Source organism: Apis mellifera, linkage group LG15 (genome assembly GCF_003254395.2).
Source record: "Apis mellifera strain DH4 linkage group LG15, Amel_HAv3.1, whole genome shotgun sequence".
NCBI lineage: Eukaryota > Metazoa > Arthropoda > Insecta > Hymenoptera > Apidae > Apis > Apis mellifera.
The window spans coordinates 1,288,225-1,306,444 of record NC_037652.1 but is presented as its reverse complement, the minus strand read 5'-3'; the positions used below and the strand labels follow the sequence as shown (position 1 = coordinate 1,306,444).

At 28.6% G+C, this 18,220-nt stretch overlaps 1 protein-coding gene across 6 annotated transcripts in view; it reads left to right on the top strand.

Annotated features, from left to right (window-relative positions):
• Mad (MAX dimerization protein) overlaps positions 1-18,220 on the top strand; it is a 409,447-nt gene that overhangs the window by 54,023 nt on the left and 337,204 nt on the right.

Sequence of the window (18,220 nt, the reverse complement as noted above, 5' to 3'; positions counted from 1 at the left end):
GTAATAGATTTATCAAAGAATTTAAATTTAGTTTAAAATGTTTATTAATATATTGCAAGTGGTAATATTCTATATATTCTATATATAAGTGGAAGTTTCATAAGATTATCACTAACAAAGACTTTTCGATGGAATTACCTACATGCTGTTATTACAACGATCTCATTATACATGCCAAGCAGATGGAACAAACTAAACAGCGTATATGCTTTCTGGACTGTACTTGTGGCGTAACTTTGCGTATTACTGTATTACTCCTAATTGTGTGTGGATAGCTGGGGAAATCGTGAGCTAATAATCAACTATAATTGAGATCTATAATAATATTAATTGGGTAAAATTTTTCATTTAAAAATCTGTAAATTCATTCAAAAAGCATTAATATTGAATTTTTTAAAATTATTTAAAAAAAAGAATATTTTTTAATCATTCCTTTTCTCGTATTAAAGATTTATTAAAATCTTTTAGTTACTTAAAATCATTTTTCTTATATGATGGTACAAAATAATTCATAATTAATCCAATCACTTGGAATTCCATATGATCATAATGCAATGTATTTCAGGAGCAAAATATTGATTAAAAAAAAGAAATTTTTTAAACATTCGAAATTCTCCCCTTTTCCAACAGAGAATATTGACTGCCCTGACAATTTTAACGTCATTGATAAAAAAATTTAATTTCCACGTCAAATTGAATTATTTCACGTCAAATCTCAATACGATACATTGAGCGCGCCCATCATATTTTTAAATTATTTGTTTTATTCGCCCCTTGTACTCTCTTGTACATTGCAAATTATATCTATTTAATCTCCTCTCTTTCAAACGATCTGTGAATAGCCTTATTCAATCTCTCGTCGTATTAATACACCACTTGTATCGCATTCGACGCGCAGGTTTGTCCGTCAATAGATTTTCTTCTCGCTTCTTTAATTAAATGAACAAACAATTCTCCAACTCGATTCGACAAACTTCAAATTTTCATCGCTTCGCATTCTTCGATTCCCTTCGTCCGAGGCCATAACTTTCCCTTCGACAAAATCCACCCCTGCATCACGTACGATCTCGTCTCGCGGCCACCGAGAGATAAACAAAACGACCTCTGCTCTCCAAACTCATCTTACACTTGCTTCCTCTCTCTATATATATATATTTCCTCCATTTTCCTTTCTTTTCCACCCCGAACGAAGCGAAAAAGAGGAGAGTAGAGAGAGAGAGAGAGAGGCTTTTGAAAAAGGCCCCGCGTGGCCGTGTTGTGTATCGATCGCTCTCTCGACGACCGCCTACACGTAAACGCATGCGATTCGAGGTTTGCACGGAGATCCGCTACAAAGGTTAGTGCCAGTGAGCATGAAATAGAACGAAACGGGCGAACGTCGTGAGAGAGAGAGAGAGAGAGGAGGTTGAGTTCGAGGGGGATATGCTCGATGCGGTCTCTAATTGGAGGCTGTTAACGCATAATTAACGTGGCGTTGTTATCCTCCTATTTCGCTCGATGCCCACCACCCCACAGTGCCGTACCCTTCACCGGCCTGTTTCGCCCTTGGTTGGCCACAAACCGATCTCCAATCACCGTCCAAACCGTCGATATAACCGTGGCCTTTCGAAAATTACGGGAAACCAGTAGGCAGGTCGAAAATACGCCTACCTATGCCTACTCTCCGTGCAACCTACCCCTTGCCAGCTCTAGGGGGATCTATTGTGCGTGTCCTCTCTCTCTCTCTCTCTCTGGATCTTTCTGTTTCGGGTTACGCGGACTCTCCACCCTTGTTGGGTCTGTTGTCTATTGGGTTTCTGATGCTTCAACAGGTTATGTCGTGTTTGGACAAAGATGGTGTTGGGCGAGATGTGGTTGTTCGTTGTGTTGACAATTTTATGGTTGGGGTTTGGGATTATGCTCGAGGTGAATTAAAAGTGAAACCGTGTTGTGTTTGAAGGGTGATAAGTGTAGATAAATTTTGACTTTTAGAAAAAATTGTTTGAAATCAGAAACTCGAGAAACGTATTTAATTATAATTTCTTTTTTTTTATTATTATATATGGATATTAATGAGGGATAAAAGAAATTGGGTTCTTTATTCGAATTATGATATTTTTTTTAGTTTGAGCAAGTTATAGAATATTTCGTTTGAAATTAATTAAATTTCCAAATCGTGTGTAAATAAAATATTTTTTATTTAAATTATAAATGACTTGTAAGTCACGAGAACTCAGAATCATCTGTTTAATACAATTCTTAAATTTTCTTTTAAGTTATTAAATTTATCACATAGTTGGATGTTGAAATATTTGATTCCTTATTTTAATATTTCTCGATAAAATTATTTTTTAACTCAGAATTAATTTTGTTAAAAAATGATAAAAATTCAAATCCATCTTTTCAATAAAATCAGAATAAAATTTTCTAAAAAAATATAATTTGAGAACTTGGTATAGATTTATTATATTATACATTATATATATATTACATTTCTTGATTTTAATTTTAATTATATTATCAATTAATAATATTTTTCTTTTTTATCTTATAAGTTTATATTTTATTTAATCTATTCCAAATTTATTTATTCAGGAGAATAATGAAATTATAATAAATTATCGAACAAAAATCTATAAAATTAATGAGAACAATAATTTTTTTAAATCGTTTAAACAATTTATCAAAACATTCGTGTCAGAATTTGCGAAAATGAATTATGATAAAAATTCAAATCCATCTTTTCAATAAAATCAGAATAAAATTTTCTAAAAAAGTATAATTTGAGAACTTGGTATAGATTTATTATATTATACATTATATATATATTACATTTCTTGATTTTAATTTTAATTATATTATCAATTAATAATATTTTTCTCTTTTATCTTATAACTTTATATTCTATCTAATCTATTCCAAATTTATTTATCCAAGAGAATAATTAAATTATAATAAATTACCGAACAAAAATCTACAAAATTAATGAGAGCAATAATTTTTTTAAATCGTTTAAACAATTTATCAAAACATTCGTGTCAGAACTCGCGAACGAAAAAAAATTAAAATTGTGCCTAGTTCCATCAATATCCAACAAAATCAAAAATCACTTATCGATAGGAAGAAAGAAGAAAAAGCTTGTATACAAAACTTTGGAGCAACGCTCTAATCCTACTACGTCTTCCCACGCATCGATCCATCAATCGTCATTCCTAAGCTCGCGTGTCTCCTCCGGTTTCTCGGTTACCTTTCATCCCTCGTCCATTTATCAACATCCCTATTCGTCTCTGGGCCAAGGCCGCCTCCAGGCTCGTGGATTTGCCGACAATTAAAATTAATCGGGATCTCGAAATCGCCGTGGGGCTAATATTTCGTGGCAAAAAAAAAAGGGAAAGAAAAAATTGATTTACCGAAAATTTCGAATTGAAACGCATTATTAATCATAAAAATTGAGAAATATTTGATATAACTGAAAAATATTTTTCCTTTGATCACTTTTGAAATGTTTGTCTTTTAATCGTTTGATTAAGAGATATTAAAACGAAGATTGGGATGAAGATGTCGCTTTGGAATTTAACTTATTATTAGTATATATTATTCAATTATATTATTCTGATCTAATTTAATCCAATTTAACTTGTGAAATTCATAGAAATTTTGTGTATGAATTGGAGAAAAATAATAGAAATGTTATTTTCAAATTTTTCAATTTGAAGCAAAAATGGAAAACCAATTTTTTTTTTTTTAAATTAATCAGGAAAATATAAGTATCTTTTATTGTGCTATAAAATTTCAGTAATTAATTTGTAGTTGTATCTAAATGAGAAAATTGTTCACGAACTTTCACTGAAGAGATTTTTCATCAAGATTTTTTTTTATCAAGATAATAATAATATAATGAATTAATAAAAGTGATTTTTCCTGTAAGATAATATTAAAATATTTCCATGAGCTATTCTTAAATGTTGAAAATTTTCCATGTAATAGTATTAACTGATCGTCATTCATACAAATAAATTTATATAATAATCTTAATCTTAATTGGAAATATAATTTCGATATATGAAATAAGCAAAGAGTTGAAATAATTCAGCATTATTATATTTCCAAAAATTAGTAAATTTATGATATTTGATGTATCATCGTACATTTTACAGAAGATATTTCGTGAAATTCTTTTTACGCGAATTCCTTTTAATTGGATAAAAAAATAATAGCTTCTAGAAGAATTAATTGGATTCCTGTTATATGAACAGTTAATTATGTGAACGTGTTTGTTTTCTGATAGGCTCATATAAATAAAATTCCTCTATATTCACACGATTGAAGTTTGATTTCAATCGAAATTTTCTTGTAAAATAGCAATAAATTAATATATAATGTTACTTGTAGAATTACTTTTAATTATAATTGTAATAAATTAGTAGAACCGATAAAAGTTTTCCCTTAAAATATTTATCATGAAGCTTGTTGAAAACCTTGTTGCAAATAATTGGAAATAGAAATATATCGACTCTATTCGAGTAAAATAAAATTTAAGATGTTGAGAAGCGCGGAGAGAATTAAATACAATAGAAATAAAATAAGAATTTCCAATTTCGGCGAGAGATAAAATATCGAAACGATACACGGATGCACCAAGTCTTTTTCGGTCGATGAAATTTGCATTTTATACAATAGAAAGAATGAAAAGTAGCGGTCGTAATGTCGTGGAATATTCTCCGTCTGAAGTTATGGCAGAAAAGTGTAGCGCCAGTTTCGTGCAACGCGATACGTTAAAACCGCCGAAATTTAGTATCCGTGGCTCTGTGTCTGCTTTATTTCCTGCACCGAAAATAATAATTTCGGAACGAAACTCGCCAAACAATGCCATTTAACGCTCAATGCGTCGAAATATGTGTGTGTGTGTAATAGGGAAAATAGGAAAAAAAAAAAAAGAAAGGAAAAAAAGAGAGAACAATAGGTATTTCAGAATTCTATCTCTATTTTTCGTTATGCATTGATTTTTTCCTTTTTTTTTCTCCCTTTTTTTTTTGGAAAATATGTGTGATGGAAAGTGGTAGATTTTTAAATATTGGTTGATACGAGTGATATATAGAATGATATGAAATTTTTTTGATATCGTTCTTTTTTTATAAACTTTTTTTCTGGATTAAAGTTTTATATTCAATTTTTGATATATATATGTATAATGTGTATGTATAAATGAGAAAGATTTTTTTTTGTACAGGATTCAATCGAAATTCATTGGTTTAATAAAAAATATTATTAAATTATAATCGCACAAATTTTTATAGCACATAAAAGTTGTACATTTTGAATAGAATATATTTGATTACTTTTATTATTTCGTAAATTTATTTACTTTTAAAATTGATAACTAAAAATTGAATATGAATATTTTATTCGTGTCATAATAATACATATATTGAATGTGATATATAATTTAATTTAATAATAGATATCGGTAAGAATATTGATCTGAATATTAGAATGATACAAGAATACGAATGTTTTTTAAATAAAATTTAAAAATATATTATCGATAATATAGTTAGAGCAAGTATTGAAGAGATACTTAAATATTTCTTAAGTTATTTTACATTTCATATAATAAGTACAGGAAACATGGACGAAGGAAATAGAAATCTTTTTTAAATAAAAAAAATTTCCTGAAAATTAGGAAATATCGATAAAAGGAGTAATTTAACTTGCAAGAATATTTTTTTACAAATTTTTTCTTTATACGAGAACAATGAGACATTAGACAATAGATTATTCAAAAGTTCGCGCGCAACGTAGAACTTCTTCCGGAATCTTTCACGGGATTGTTTCGAAACTTCACGGGGCAAGGGGAGGGGGTTTAACTTTATCGTTTTAAACTGCCACTTTTAACAGAGAATTTTGCAGGAAAATATAACGTAGTTGCCTCTGAATAGACAACAAACTCCATGGAAAACGTAAACCATGTTATACTTCGTAAATTGCTTCTCTGAAACAATTTTTTTTTTTCTCTCTTTTTTTTTTTTTTTTTTTTTACTCGGACCCCTCCGCGCTTATGTTTCAATTTTATATACGAGAACATTGATGGAAATGAAATTCAACCGATTCTTTAACGCAGTGTCTTATTTTAATTAATATTGTTTTAACGCAGCTTTTTAATTTTATCGATATAAAGAATTGTATCGTGGAAAGTTTCAAGTTAAATTTCGTGCGATATTTAGTTAGAAGTAATGGAGTTAAAATATCGATTATTTTTCTATGCACGTAAATGTACTATTGCATTTATGTTCTATAATTGATTCTAAAATAGAAAGTCGAAAAAGATAGTAAAAAGTTGGAGTAAAAATATTTTTATAAATAAATTTTCGTAATATATTTGTATATAAAATGTAAAAAATACCTTTAATTTCACAGGGATGATTTTATATACAGAATATTCTATTATATTATTCATGATGTAATCGGAAAAGTGATTTCTCGTGAAAGAAATAAGATAAAAAGGAAGGAATATTTTTTTTTACTCGAGATTTAATAATTTTTGAGTAAATTAAATTTGAAAACTTGTACAAGGTATGAAATGAAATTGGTTAATTTCTTGATAGAACGAATTATCGATAATGCGCAAACAAAAAAATATTAATATTAATTTTGCTAATAAAAACAGGAAACGATGCAAATTGATGGAATTGTGCATGTTTCCTTTTTAGAGATGGTTTGAGGAGACACTTGTTGTTGATGAAACCAATTAGAAGATGGATGACTTTCAGAATTTTAATTAGATCTATTATCGTTAATTATATTGTAATATTATTAATTTTAACATCATCGTGTTAATATTAAAATGTTCTCAGTGTTCGCTTAATTTCTTTAATTATCTTTATAGATATTATTTATTAAGCAAAATATTTATTTTGTGTTTCAGATCTTTAACAAAATAACTTATAATATATCTTTGTCAAATATTCAAAAAGATAATTTTAATAAAAAATTTATTTTCATTTTAAAAAACTTCTATATAGATATGTACAAATAAATAATAATCACAAATAAAAATAATTGTATCAGTCCTCAAAGAATTCATGATTTGTATGACAAATGAAAAATGAAAAATTTACTACCACGTGAATCACCTTACAATTTTCCAAAATAAAATTAATATAAAATTAATATAACTTTCTCTTCATTCATAAACACTATCATCCAGATCATTTGGAAAAACAGAAGAGAGAAGGAGAAAATAAAAAGAGAGAGGATGAAATGAAAAGGGAAAGAGAAATAATCCTAATTAAACCATCTCCACGCATCTATTCCGCCATATCCTTTAACGAGAAAAATTCAATCGACGCCTGCAATCTCCGCCATGTATATTCTCCTCCATTTTTTTTTTCCCCTCTCTTTTCCATCCCTATGTATGTATCCGTTTATCGCCTTTCCTCCTCCTCCCTCCCCTCTCCTCCTCTCGCTCTTCTCCCTAAAAATTTTTTCGCAAATCGAAAAATTGAAATTCTCGAGTGAATCGAGCACGACGAATTTACGCGGATGCTCGGCCACGGGGATAACGAACTGCGCGTCTCGAATGTTCGATTTCCCTTCATCGCGTCCTCACTTCCGGATGGAAATGGAAGCGAGGTCGATCGAACTGGCACTCGAGGAGGGTCTGGAACCAGTCCGGAACCGGCGATGGGGACGCTTCAACGACCTCCACCTTGAAATCGTGGCCGGGACACATACACACACACACACACACACAAACACACACACACACACACACACATACACATACAACGCGTTATTTACACACAACCGTAGTAGTATCTATATCTGATCGAGACCGATAAATGCCAGATTATTGCTGCATCTCGCGTGATAAAATCGACAGATAATCTTTAGACGAGCAATCGTGATTTATCGTTGTAGACGTTAATTGGATTTTTTGCAATTTTTTTCGCCGTTTTTGTTTCTATTTTATCTTTTAAAATTCATCGCTTTAATTTATCATTTTATTTAGAATCTTTATTTATTTTTTTTTTTTAAATAAATTGGATGCAAATATGAGTATAATATAAATTAGATCGTTAATTCTATGTATTGAATTTTCGAGTAATATTTAATATTCTTATTATATTTGTGTTGTGTTACTTGGATACAATGTTAATATATTCATGAGGTATCTTTGATTCTAAAGATAAAAATTATATAAAAATATAAAAATATTTTTCGATACCTGATATCCTTTCTTTAAAGATAAATATATTAATATTATGTGTGATAATCTTTTTAATAAATTTGGTATTAAAAATAAATAAAAATAGAAAATTTCAATGAAGTTTAATATATAGAAGATACAGTTATTATTTTACTTATTATTTAAAATTTTCATTTTTCATTCCTAGTTCCAATTATTAAATATTAAATTAAAAATTATACACCCAAAGAAGAATAGATTTTGAAATGAAAATTGGATTATATTTAAATTAAACTTTTTTTGATAAAATGATTTTCTAATATTCGTCCATCCCTTTTTTTCTTCTATTTATAAATTATTTAATTATTATACAATAAAATTGGGAAATATTGATCTAATTTAATTTTTATTCAAGGTGAATTATAATTTAGTTTTAAATTTTCTAAGAAAATTATATATTTTTTTTTTTTATAAATTGATATATAATTCATCAGTATTACGACACGTGTCCTTTCTCCATTAAATCTCTCAATTACGAAACAAAAGAATTCATTTGTGGAAGAGGTAAGTGAGGATCGAGAAAATTTATTTGTAGGTTTAGATATGCGAACAGTGTATATTGTATTGTAAGCCGTGTCACTTGTCGGTCCCGTTAAAATAAAAGCTATTTATCATTCTATAACGAGGAACGAGATCGTGTTACTTCGGTATTTTTTTTTTATTTTTATCTTTTTTTTTTTTTTTTTTTTTTGAACGATACAACGTGACGTTCGAATTGCAATATCTATAAAAATGTCAGCAGATTCTGTCACTGATTTAGTTTTTTCTTCTCGATATTTATGTGTTTTTATTAGGATACGTTAATTACGTTTGAGTTAACAGATTAGGAAAGTAAAATGAAATAAAATAAATAGATTATTTACAATTACTCAATTTATCTGTTTTCGAATTTTTGTATTTCATTTGACAAAATTTTTCGTTAAATAATAAAAATTTTGTTAAAATTATTTTCTCAACTTTCTTAAAAAAAAAATGCTAAATGGTGTCAAGAATAATTTATTAAGAATGTGAAAAATTCTAATATTATTGTTATATTAACATATAAGAAAGTGTATATTAACATATTTATTCTTGATTAATTTTTTTTTTATAAATTTTTTCTAGAATATCGAATATAAATTATATAGTTTATCTTATTATTCGTAGTAATTAGTTGCAAAGTAAAAAGTAGTAAAAAACTGTGAAAAAATGCAATAAACTTAAACTAAATAAGAAATATAAATTAATTATTCATTTGGATTGCCAATATCTTTGATTAAATAATTAAGTTATGTTAATGCTTATATTAAACATTTATACAACATTTGTTAGAATAATTAACAATTTATATAATTTTTTGTTTAAAAAAAATTATATATATAATTGTTGATATTGTTGATATACTTTGATACATGTATGTTGTATACTTTGCACGTTTTTTAAATCATTCTTTCAAAATATTATGGAAAATAGAAAGAATAAAATCATATATTTGTACCAAGCTTTAGTAAACTGAAAATCCTAACTATTTGGAGTTTACAGAAAGGAATTTTTTTTTTATTTCATAATTTTAAAATTTTTTTCATCCTAGAGATTTTTCTTTCAATTTAAGTACATTATTAAGTATATTAACACATACATTACAAAATTTAAACATTTGAAAAAATATTACATTAGAATTTTGTTATCTAGGAATATTTAAACTTTAATTAAAATCACAATATATACAGGAAATTAATTTTCTGTATGTTATTAACATTCCATTAATAATGAAATAAGTAACACATATAAGATAAGAAATTGATTTCACAGTTTTGATTAATAATATTGTAATTACAAATATATGTATTATTAATTTGTTAATTTAAATTGCACGTTTATGCGTCAATTGGCAACATTGATTTGGGCATATTTTCGTCTTTTTTCCTTCCCTATTATATTTTTCATCAGAACATTTTTACTTATCAACAACAATGTGCAATATTAAAATGTTGTAATATAACTACATATTAAGCTACAAATTTTATTGAAATATGAAATATTTCAATAAAATTATATTAAATCATTACATTATAATTTGAATGGAATATAATTTAAAATTTTAAATAAATAAATTATTATGTACACATAACGAAGTACGATTATTAAAATTATTGATAACATCCATGAAAAAATTAATTGATATCCAAAGAATTCTATATATAATAAATTAGAAAAAAATCTTACAATTAATAATTAAAAATACGTAAAATAACTAATCCACGAAACAAAGTTTCTATCAAAAATTACACGTACATTCTATCCGCATCAACCACGATACTTTCGTTACCGCAATAATTCTGTAATTAAAATTTACAGAATTTTGTAGAAAATATAAAAATAAAATATTATATTTTTCTCGCATCTGTCACGATATTTTTCACAATAAATACCTCTCATATCTTTAATTATTCACTTAAAAAAAAAAAAAAATCGATCGTTCAACCGAATTCGCAGATTAAAAAACCTGCCTTAAAAATCATCGTATTACATATTGCTCAGCCGAAACATCTGGCAAATTAAATCCAACGATTCAATCTCTCCAAACGCACTCTTGGTTTAACCATTCGCGAAATCCATCCTAAAAATCCATCCTAAAAAAAAAAAAAAAAAAACCACCGCAAAATCGGAGAGAATCCACAAGAGAAAGATAAAGAGAGAGAGAGAGGAATAAAGAAAAAAAATAAAGAAAAAAGAAAAATGGAGAATACTCCATAGGGAGAAAATGAAAGCTGCCGCGACCCCTTGATGGATCGGCCGTAATTAACCTCTGGATTAATTGAAAATTGAACATTTCCCGTCTACCAGGCCTTTTCTTTCCCCCTCTCTTTCTCTCTCTCTCTCTCTCTCTCTCTCTCTCTCTCTCTCTTTCTCTCTATGTACCAAGCGTCGTTGCATACGCATTTGTACACGCCCTCACACGATTTCGGTTGAATATTAAATGCAGCTGGCCGAGGTAATTGGTTCGCACTGACGTTCATATTATATATCGTATAGTGGCGAGAGTTATCGAAGCTGTCGCTAATTCCTCAGCTGTTCTTATCGCTCCACGCACATGCTACTACGTTGAGGGGATGGTTGGACGGTTGTTCGAGGGGAGGCTACGGAATGATTTTCCTTTTTTTTTTTTTTTTTTTTTTTTTTTTTGCGTATAATCCAGTATTTCGCGAGTATTTTTGTGACAAGATGTGTTGCGAATTGAGGATACTGATATTGTACGGTTCGTCGAATTTTGAAATCGGGGATAAATTAAAAAGGAAATTGAGGAAAAAATTTAGTACATACACTTTTGTTCAAAAATCTTTTGTATTTCTTGAAAAATTGTAGGAATTTTGGAAGATTATCAACAATGTGTATTGTATTAAAATTATTGGTATTGGTATTGATCGGTTTTTGGAAATTTATTTTGAAATAGTGATCTCTTGAAATTTATATTAATATATTAACTTATTCTTTTTTAATGTAATATTTTAAAATTTTAACACATAAATATATATATATATACATTTTTTAATAATTTTTTTATTTATTTCATTATTAATTGCAAGAATAAAAAGAAAAAAATTTGAAAAAAATAGTAAAAATTATCAAGAAATTGAATATTGTGTTTCTTATATTAATTTCTTTTTATATTTTTTCAGTAATCGTTGAGATCATATTACATATTAATATTATTTTTTCTCAAAAACTATATAAATATTTAGATATAATTTTTAATTTTTAATTAATAAAGAAATTATTTGATATTTTTAATATAATTTTTATTATCAAGTTAAATTAGATTCAACAGAAATTTCTAAAAAAAAATGTTATAATACGAATAAATATAAAAAGTATAAAAAAAACTGTGGAGTTTATTTAGAATATTTCATTTATTATCTCATTTTGATATAAATCAAAAAATAGTAATAAATTAAATTAAATTAATTCTTCGCTCAATAATTTATCCAACTTCAATTGCTCGAGAAATTCTTCCTTCAAAATTAAATTCCTTATCAATTCCTTATCTCTTATTATCCTGATTTATGTTCTTATGTTAATTTTTGTTGTTTTAATTAAAGTAAACACAAATTCCACCATTTTTTAAAAATTTCATATTCTTTTCATTGATTTTAAATAAAAAATTATTCTCGATTATTCTCATGCCATAATCAATTCAAATGATTATTTGAATGATGAAATTTATTATACGAAATCATATTTCTTCATGTTTCTTGCATTAATTAAGTACAATTAATACGTTTGATATTTCACGTTATTTTCTAAGGGAAAATTGTCATCAGTATTAATAATTAAAAAAAACTTTCAAACCCATCTCGCTTAAAATTTATTAATAATACTCAAAGATAATATTTAAACATAATTGAGATCGAACTTTTGTACGCGATATATGTATATTCTGAAAATAACTGATATGTTTCCGCAAAAGATACAATATCCACCCTTTTGTTCTCGTTATTTTCCCTTCATTTTTACCGAGTCTACCATCTCTGCTTGAGATATTATTTCTTTTCTTTCTCGTTTGCTTTCTGCCCGTTTGGTCGAGGAAAGAAATGTGCTCTCTTTTAGTTCACTCTTTTTTGTTTCTTTTTTTTCTTTTTTCTTTTTTCTTTTTTCTTTCTTTTTTTTTTTTTGGCTTTAGGAAGACTGATTCTTCGTAGTTGCTTTTTTTGGGATGTGTTATGGATATGTTCGAGGAATAATAAGGGATATGGAGTTTGTTGTTCGGGTTCGTTGCAACCTTTTCAATTGTACCTGAAGAGTATATAGTTTATCCGAAGTATCTGACCATTTTATTTTTTCGTTTAACTTCAACTTTGCAGGATCTTGGGATACATCTCTAAAACTTTACATTTCTCATAATTTCGATCTTATATTGTTACTGATTTGTTAAATCGAATAAATTTATAAAAGTTGCTGTAGTTTATTAAAACATATATTAGGCTATCTGATTAAATGATTAATAATGATTTAATGTAATAAGAATTGAAATACTTTTAATGTTTCTGCATGAACATTGTAATATTCTAATATCTTTTATATTAGTTTTAATTATCCCTATTCAGTTTCTTCTACAATCAATTAAAAAAAATATTATCAATTTATTTTAGTTTGAATATTGCAAAATTTATAATTGTGTTATTAATTATCTCTCTTTCACATTTTGATAATAAACTAAAGATTTTTTAAACTAATTAAACATAAAAATTTATATTAATTTTGAATATTTTGACTTCAATCTCCTTCATAATTTTAAATTATTTACATATAAAGAAAACAAATACTTGCAATAAATTATACATATATATACAAAAAAAGTAGTGTAATAAACAAAACATTAAAATATTCATTCAATGTATACTAAATATTGTAAAATGTAAAATCTTCAAGAAAAAAATATTTATCTATGCAGTCAATCTTTCAACAAATGCTAATTTTCAACAACATGCAATCAGAAATAAATATTAGCTAACACTTCTTTTTGCTATGTACATTTCTGCTATATAACGTATGCACAATATCAGAGTCAGCATCATTAATGATCAATCAATCTTATCCTTGTAAGCAACCAACTCTGTTCTCCTCTATCTTTTTAAAGGATCATACATATATGATTAAAACATAGATTAGAAATATAATATCTTCTTTGAACGCGTGTTAAAACGGCAAAATTTCACTCGTGTTGGTTTTCAATCACAGCTTTATGATGAAATTGTTTACCTTTGTCCACGGTATATGCAGTGTATTCCGGGATATCGAAATTCGAGTTTCCTTTAATTTGCACGCGCTTGTTTGTTGAAGCGCACGTTTTATTCTATGAACTTTTTAATCCTATATTGCCTATTTTGCCTTTTGCCTATGTATAGTCGAAAAATCCGACAAATATTCCATAATTTGTGAATATTATTCCAATTATTCTTCCGATGGAATTGATTCTATTAGAAATATGATCCTTTTTATCTCGCTTTATATTGAAAAATATAATTTTTTCTTCTTCTTCTAAATAAATAATATGGATTATTTTTATTACATTTATTTCAAAATTATATCTTTATCACGAGTATTGTGATAATAATATTTTATTTAATATCAAACTTTTGCTTTCTTTGTGTTTGAAAAATTATTCACTATTGAATAAATTTCAATTTTTATGAATTGGATTTATAGCTAATTTTAATAATAATTGTTGCAAATATTAAAAATCCTATCTATCCGAATAATAAAATTCTAATTTGATATTTTTGTGATATCGAATTTTTACTATATAATCAGATTAAAATATCCATTGTGTCGAATAATTACAAACAATTTTTTCATAAATTATACATCTTTTATATAAATTTTCTTTTTGGAAAAAGACACGAGATAAATATTACTTTTTTATTCTTAATTTCAAATATAATAACATTGCAATGATAAATTTCCCACGAATTATCGAATTACAATTTTATAAAAAAACACTCTGATACGAGTATGACGATATATCAATGATATCAAATATCAAAAGTATAAAAAAAAAAATATTTTATCTTTAAATATATTTTTATTAAAACAGTAGAACGTGAAAGAAGCAAATTTCAAATACGTGTATTTATTATCAAAGAATCTTTCGTTATAAGTCAAATGAATTATGAAAAAAACCAATTTCGAGTACGAATAATTTAATAAAAATATACATAAACATCACATATATTAGATTTATTTCTTTCTAAACAATAAAATCATCCTTTTATTTAATCGATTATATAATAAAACTCGGATAAATAATTCGTTCTAAACAGTATTTTTTAAAATGGTTCACTCGAATATCCATCCGTTCAATCCGTGTTTCACCATTAAAAACCAGTTCATCACCCAAGGAATAACCACCGAGGCGAAACCAATCATCCAGAAAATTCCGGAAAGAACCCCGTAATCCAGCCACCCTCCTCGATCCATCCTAAAAAACCAACCCCCCCCCCCCCCCCGACGACCGGTTCCCCGTTTCCATAACCCTCGAATTTAAAGCAATATCCCGGCATCCCGTGGCGCGCGTGTGTCAGCCGGAAAACATTTTTTTTTTTTTTCCACGGGAAAAATCAATAAACCCTCGGGACTGGTTCACCCGCAAGAAGCGGGTCGAAAACCGTGCGTGGTATAACGAGGAAGCTACATCGACCATGACAACCGGTATGATTACACAGCCAGTGGAATCTCGTTAGTAAAGGAGATGGAATAGGGTGAAGAATGTTTGGATATCGGATGACGGAGATAAAATCGATGGATGTTTAATGAAGGAGGAGCGTTTTGGAAATAGAATTATTCACGTTGGGAATTAAATTGAGAGGAAAACCCGTTGTTTTGCGATTAATATTGTAGATCTAATAATGTGAAAGAAGAGTGATATTCTCTGACAGATGGCCAAATTAAATCAGTAAGTTTAGAATTGAAGAGTAATATTTGGAGAACCTTTTTTGGTTTTAATTTAGAAAAATGTTTGGAATTGATATTAGAAATTAGTATCTAAAAACTAGTCCTAGTATTTTTACTGTTTAGAAAGAAATGAATCTATACATGTGATAAATCTATTGCTCTCTTTTTATTTAGATATTGAAGGAAGAATCTGGAATTGGAAATAATATACCATTTTCTTGTCTTTATTCTGTAATTATTTAAAAAAATGTTTGGAATTAATATTAGAAATTAGTATCTAAAAACTAGTCCTAGTATTTTTATTGTTTAGAAAGAAATGAATCTATACATGTGATAAATCTACTGCTCTCTTTTTATTTAGATATTGAAGAAAGAATCTGGAATTGGAAATAATATATCATTCTTTATATCTTGTCTTTATTCTGTAATTATTTAAAAAAATGTTTGGAATTAATATTAGAAATTAGTATCTAAAAACTAGTCCTAGTATTTTTATTGTTTAGAAAGAAATAAATCTATACATATGATAAATAATCTACTGCTCTCTTTTTATTTAGATATTGAAGGAAGAATTGGAAATAACCAATATACCATTTTCTTCATATCTTATCTTTACTCTGTAATTATTTAGAAAAATGTTTAGAATTAATATTAGAAATTAGTATTTAAAAATTAATCCTAGTATTTTTACTGTTTAGAAAGAAATAAATCTATACATGTGATAAATCTACTGCTCTCTTTTTATTGAGATATTAAAGGAAGAATCTGGAATTGGAAATAATATAATTAAAAATTTAATTTTCTTCATATCTTGTCTTTACTCTGTAATTATTTAGAAAAATGTTTGGAATTAATATTAGAAATTAGTATCTAAAAACTAGTCCTAGTATTTTTACTGTTTAGAAAGAAATGAATCTACTGCTCTCTTTTTATTTAGATATTGAAGGAAGAATTGGAATTAACCAATATACCATTTTCTTTATATCTTATCTTTATTCTGTAATTATTTAAAAAAATGTTTAGAATTAATATTAGAAATTAGTATCTAAAAACTAGTCCTAGTATTTTTACTGTTTAGAAAGAAATAAATCTATACATGTGATAAATCTACTGCTCTCTTTTTATTTAGATATTGAAGGAAGAATCTGGAATTAACCAATATACCATTTTCTTCATATCTTGTCTTTACTCTGTAATTATTTAGAAAAATGTTTAGAATTAATATTAGAAATTAATATCTAAAAACTAACTCCTAATATTTTTTTTTACTGTTTAGAAAGAAATAAATCTATTGCTCTCTTTTTATTTAGATATTGAAGGAAGAATTGAATATACCATTTTCTTCATATCTTGTCTTTACTCTATAATTATTAACTTGAGATTTTCTCACGAATGAGCCATATAAAGAAAAAAAAGATACTCAACATATCAAGTATAGCTTTAATTAAAAATTAAAAAATTTTAAAATCATCATTGACCATGATGAACCACCGTCCATCCGTCCATATCCAAGATCGCAGTACGTAGATACTCTCTCGAACCTATATCCCCTATACCCGGGGATCGTTAAGGAAGTCAGAGGTTGAAGACTCGAATAGGGAATCCCCGAAGTGCAGCTAGTAGCTCTAAATCCTCGGGGTCCCCTTTTCCCGCTCCGCTGGAATTAGGAGAAGCTGGCTCGTTTCTCGCGCGGACGGATGCTGTAAGAGGCTGAGGAAAGAGAGGGTTTCCTTCCTGAAGGTCCAATTCCTTTCACCGATCGGAGAATACCCAAGAGAGGACCCCGGCGTGGTTACCTCGGTCCTTCCTCGAGCGGAAAGTTAGATGGACCGGCGGTGAAGTAGAGGGGGGAGGGAAGGAACGGACAGCCAGCGCCAATCGAGAGCGCCGACAAGAAGGAGGACAGAGGGCGATCAGCGGCGGGGGAGAGGGGAGGAAGCGAGGAGTGGATGATAAGGAGGAGATCGCAGATAAGTCTCGGATGAAGGAGCAGCAGCAGCAGCAGCAGGGTGAAAGTGGTGTGGGTAGTACGGAGTAAAAGCTACCGGGTCCAATAGCTCGGACCCGAATGTCCCTAACGAGCACAATAGGTCAGGTATTGCGCAAGCTTTCGCTGACTCGGTCTGATCCGTGCGCAGGTTAGGTCGGATTGAGCCGCGATCCGAGGCAGGCCGGTAAAAAACGAGCGGTCGGTCGGCAAGGGTGCGCGCGATTCGATCGGCCGATCCTTTCCCCCCCTCCCTACCCACCGCACGGATATTCTCCCGGCATATCCACTTACCGTCGAATTGGCTGCTGACCTGTGAAAGAGATTCGATCTTCTTTCCTCGAAGCGCGGCCGGATACGTTAATACCGTGGGCTAACCTCCTCCTCCCCCCTCCAAACCTTCACGTCTCGTCCGAGTTTTATTAGCGGCACGGGGATGAAGCGTTAACACGGAGGCCGAATCGTCGTCGCTCATAATCCTGAACTCTCGTCTCTCTGACCAACCAGCCTAGGCATCCTACGGGATTCCTACAGGGTTCTCGTTCTCGTGAGGATTTTCTCGGCTCTTCGCTTCC